The sequence below is a fragment of the Humulus lupulus genome, chromosome X (genome assembly GCF_963169125.1).
Source record: "Humulus lupulus chromosome X, drHumLupu1.1, whole genome shotgun sequence".
Taxonomy (NCBI): domain Eukaryota; kingdom Viridiplantae; phylum Streptophyta; class Magnoliopsida; order Rosales; family Cannabaceae; genus Humulus; species Humulus lupulus.
In genome coordinates this window covers 23,193,064-23,198,829 of record NC_084802.1, presented here as the reverse complement: position 1 = coordinate 23,198,829, position 5,766 = coordinate 23,193,064, and the positions used below count along the sequence as shown (strand labels likewise).

General features: G+C 26.6%; 1 pseudogene; it reads left to right on the top strand.

The window, feature by feature from the left end:
- The first annotated feature begins 3,023 nt into the window (after positions 1-3,023).
- On the top strand, positions 3,024-5,363 carry LOC133805620 (uncharacterized; annotated as a pseudogene).
- The last annotated feature ends 403 nt before the right edge of the window (positions 5,364-5,766 follow it).

Here is a 5,766-nt window from a genome sequence, read left to right as displayed (position 1 = left end):
TCACTAGCTATTAGGGTTCTCAAATGAACTTACGGTGTTCATGTATTAGTTCCAACTTTCAAGTCTAAGCTAACTTGGAAAAAACAAATAATAATAAATTTAATTCACAAAATTAGTATTATAATTTGTTTTTGTACAGAAGTTTGCTTGGAACAAGCCACAAAATCGTCTTGACATTCCTGTAAGGAAATTAAAATATGAAGCTCATGCCATGTTGAAACACACTTACTGGTTCAATTTAAAAGATTTAAACCTTTGATGCAGCATCTTGCAAAGATCAAATCGATCTTGCTGCTTCCTCTGGACTACTAGCCCCCAACTACAAATTCAAAATTTTATTAGTTTCTGAATTCTGTGTGTGAGATAAGACAATTTTAAATAACGAACTTGACTTAGAATGTAATGATATCCCACATTAAGATGATCATTATGATTGGAAGTATTGTATAGTGTGAAGAGAAAGAGGACCTGCAAATGACAAGTAGTATTGAAATAGATAACAATTTTTCTTTCTTAAAAAAAAAAAGAAAAAGCTGGAAGGGAAAATAGTATAAGAAAGCACAAGAATTTGAGCCTTGAATTACTCACATAACTAATCATTCCAGCTACTTCTAGAATCAGATAGTAAAAAAATACTCATAAAAACTTGGTACATCGATAATCTGTTTAAAATTTGGAATTTAGGGAGGAAAAAAAACTAAAAGGAATTTATTGGATTCAAATAAAAATAATAAAATATATCTTTATAAAATTTGACAGTTAGATTAATTGTAATTTTATAAAATTTAGAATATTAATAGTTATGTTTAAAAAAATCCATTGTAAAATTTTAAGAAAAAATGTGTATGTTTTTATCTTTTTTCTAATATTTTTCTAAAATAAATTGGAGTTCTAAACAAAGCCTTGAAGTGCATACTTTTCTATAAATACCCTCCCTTCCATCATCTGTAACCCGAATGCATGAGTCTATTATTGCACTTTTGACTTGTTCCTACAAAATCCACAAGATTCAGTATTCGGAACTTCTTCTGCCAATGGAATGGAAGGTGTGAGAAAAAAAATATGTATCATACATATTATGCAGCACAAATATATATATATATATATATACTATGTAACATACCATTGAAACCATAAAAATTGAAAATTTTGTTTGATTTTTGCATTTTATAGAGAGTTTCTAAGGAAATACTCTCCACTTTGTTCTGTTTTTCTTACACACCATAATGTATCTCAACTACAATCTTCATACCAACCACTAGGAATGTAAATGAGATAAAGATTACTGATACATACATCATCATCATTTAAAATAAAATAGAGATATGCTCAATACACTAAGTGCTATATGTTTATCTTAAATATATAAAATAAAAACAAAATAGGTACTCAAATATTGTAAATTAAATTAAAGCTTGAAATGTGAACAGAACACCATTCATTAAAATTGAAGACAAACTAAAAACAGACTAAGTACTATACAGTACTTTATATCCTTAAACTTTGTATAGATATGCTTTGTCATTCTTTATAGCCTATTAATTTGAAATAAAATACCTTGCTCATTTCACTAATTCAATTTGGGCGGAAGGGTGGGGCTGAATCTCTTTGCCATGGACTCGGAGTGGTAAGATATTGGTTTCGAAATCTTATTTTTTTAGTTGCAGAAATTATTTTTCGTAGATTGAACCTATTTGTTATATTGTATAATTTTCAAGCATATATCCATATGAATTTGTAAGCACACGCACACACACACATATATATATACTAGATACAAGCAACGTGCAATATGCACGTTTGCTTAGTTTTATTTATAGAATTTATTAATTATTTTTATTAAATTTATATCAATGTCATATAAATTTCAAATAAATATCATATTTTAATTAAATAATTTATCTATTTTTGTTTAAGTTTATGTTTGTTCTAGTTTTTGAATTTGGGAGGGACAAGAAGAGATCATATATTATATGTTTACTGTAATATTAAATATTATGAGTGGAATTTAAATTTAAGTTTCTTGCTACTTTTTTTTTTTAAAAAAAAAACAATTTGTTGCTAATTCACAGTAGATTATATTATATATTTAATATGATCTTATTCTAATAAGTGAGTTTAAGTTTAATTAAATTAAGTTATAAAACATATGATCTTATTATTTTTAAATAATTATCATTGTAAAATATCTTAAAAATATCATATTTTAATTTGTTTAATTATTTATTATTTTTAAATAATTATTATTGTATAATATCTCAAAAATATCTTTTTTTAATTTTTTAATTATTTATTTTATTTTATTTAAGTTTAAGTATTTACAAACTATCATTAAATATAAGAATATTCTGTTAAATATAAGAATATTCCGTTAAAATTAACCTTAAAAAAATAAAAAACCATTAAAACTAAGAATTTCTGTTATCTACACACTTATTATATAGAAGAGATATAAAACCAAGAATTTCCGTTATCTACACACTTATTATACCTGAGTAACCCAATATATGTAAGCTCGGTTTTTTCTTACATATATTGGATTACTCAGGTATTTTTGCTTAGTTACCTTTGGCTCCATTTTCCTAAGAGTGTCCATATCACACATGTAACCCAGCCTTTGAATTTGTCAAAGTTGATAAGCTAGATTAACTACCATTAATATTATGATATTATCTTATAAGTTATATCTTACCTTCATGTGATTCTATGTGTAGCAACCGTTGCAACTTTGACAGACCTTGGCTTCCTATGGTTTAGAGAATTTTATTTGGAATCATCTCGTGTCAAGAATAATCTTGTGGTCGGATAAGGATGATCAATTCACGATACATTTTGAGCTTTTCGATTTTTCACATCAAGTCCTCAATGTCATAGAAGTAGAGACTCTGTCATCTACACAATCACCCAGGAATCCTCACTTTTCCCAGGTATGCAAGATTGCCTTCTATTTCTTTTAAAAAAAGCCATCCATGTATTTTAAGCTTATACTATTAAGATTTCAAAATCAATAATTAGGATCATTCATGTATGTTAGTATTATCTGCATTTAAATTGTTGTTCTGATTTTTCTATTGAATGAGCTTTCTATATAATTGATTTCTTACTATTAATTAATCAAGCTTTGTGTGCATACAGTAGAGAAAAATAGTACTTGTGAAACAATTATATCATAAATTTTGCTTAGTTTATTCTTTATAAAAGGGATTTGATTTCTGTGTTCAATTAAATTGGGTCCTTGACTTTTTTTAGTTTGGAAATACATTATAAAGTTTGATAGAAAATTTTCTTTTTCTGGAAAAGAGAAATCAAAGGTAATTTCCATTGCTTTTGTATTCGCATTTTTTATTGTCATTGGCTTTGCATTTGTGATTGTCTTTTGTATGTGGTGTCCTCTCTTGGAAATAATTTCCATAGCATTTTTCTTGAAGTAATTTGTGATGCTAGATAATAAAAATAAAATATTTCTTTGTTTATTTTGCAGATGTGACAAGCGAAATAGAAAATGATACTTAATTTTGAAGGCTTTGTGTTGGGCAGCTGTAGAATATTTTGTGCTGAAAGTAGTAACTTTTCAATATGTTGAATATTTAAGACTACTTGAATACTTAAAGAATATTTTGTTGTTGATGACAGTGTTGAATTTTTTAAACTAATTTGTGGATTGTTAATACAATGTTGAATGTTTTTACTTTTTGTTATTTGAAAATCAAGTTCATTTGATGATGCTAGTATATATTAGAAAGCTAATTTTAATTATATAAATAAAACATAAAAATATAATAGAATAAATTAGTGTTATATAAATGAATATATAATGAGAATTTACACTTATCTAAATATTAAAATAATACGAAAAATGTGTTATAATATCTATTACAATAACACTTTTTATAAGTTAAGAATTTTGTTATGCAAACTTCATTATATAACACAAAAAATGTGTTATACTAAATTGTAGTATAACACAAATTTATAAGTATTGAAATGTGTTATATAATCGACTATAAATAATATAATTAAACACTTATCTATTTATTAAAATAACACAGAAAGTGTGTTATCGTTGACAGTATAATAACACATATGTATAACAATGATAAAGTGTTATGTAAAGTACCCTGACCTACGATAACATAGTCGGTCTTAACAAGTCAAAAAGTGTTATGGTATGTTTTGATAACACATTTTTGGTCTTATTAAAATATTTTTTTCTTGTAGTGACTTGTGTCATGTGTATCTTGACATTTCTCAAAATCTGATCATAGGAATTAACCAATCCAAAGATCAGTTGTGGGCAAGAGTTGAATCACCGTATCACTCTGAACCTTTTCAAATCCCGCTGCAGCTGCACGAGCCCTTCCCGCGTGCCATAAATGACCTACGAATAGGAAGAACCCTAGAACAAAATGAGAAGTCGCTAACCAACAGTTTAAGAGTCAACCTCGACCGAGAAGATCTTTGCAAACTCGAATGACGATCATTCTTGCGGCAGTTTCAAAATTAAGGGGATGCGTTAACCAATTTGAAAATAAAAATCCAAGTGGTGCTTCACAAGAAGATATTGTGAGTATATATTGTATAGTTTATTTTTAGTTAGTAACTTGTTTTTTAATTTTATTGACAATATTTATTTATTATTCAATAGTCAAATCAAGCGAAGATGTTATTAGCACAAGATCCAAAGTACAGAAGAGGGTTCAAATTTGATCATGTGTGGTCCATTCTTAAATATTGTGAGAAATTTATAAATGACAACACCAACTCACCAGCTAGATTCCAACAACAAGGTCATAATTTCAATTCCCCCCAATCTTATTATTCTGGCTTCGAATCACCGACCCACCGGTATGAGTTCATTTGATCTTAATATGAATGATGAAGAAGTTCCTATTAATTTATCTAAAAGACCTATCAGTGTGAAAAAATCCAAAGGAAAACAAAAAAGTGATGAACAATTTAAGAAATTAATGGATCAAAGTCAAAAACTTGTTAACGTTATAGAAAAAGGTAACTTTGAAAGAAATAAACTTCTGAGACAAAAGGTTGATGTGGCTAGAATGAGAGAAGAGAATAAAATTTTATTTACGGATTTGAATTCTATATCCGATCTAGAGTTTCACCAATTTATTCAAAGCGAAAAGAGAAAAAATTACAAATCAAGAGCACAAACATCCGGACATGGAGAACAAGGAGAAGGATCTCAATATCAGGAATTTCAATATCGAGCATCTCAGTTCCAAGGATCTCAATATGAAAAAGAATAAGGAGAAGAAGCTGAAGATGAACATCAACGATCTCAAAAGCCTTCACAAGATTATAGTCAATATTATGACTATCTTGGCGGAACCGGGGATAATTTTTAAAATTATTATAAATATGTCTTAGTTTGTCTTGTGTTCTATATATATATATATATATATAAATGTTGTTGTTTTCTGTTTTATGTTTGGTGTGTATGATTTTAATATTAGAATGTAAGTTTGTGATATTTTAATTATTTTTTGTATCTTTAATTAATTTCAATGGTAATTTTATTTTCTTATAGTGTAGAGTAAGAATTTTCATGTACAAATTAAAATAAATTATAAAAAATTAATTATGAAATATTTGAAATTTTATTTAGAAAATTAAATTACATGTGTATTTATAATTTAAAAAACCCAACATAAAATATAGACCCAAATAATACCCATATGTTTATATATATAGAGGATATAAATATATTTATTATTTTTAAAAGAGATATGATATATATATATTAAAATA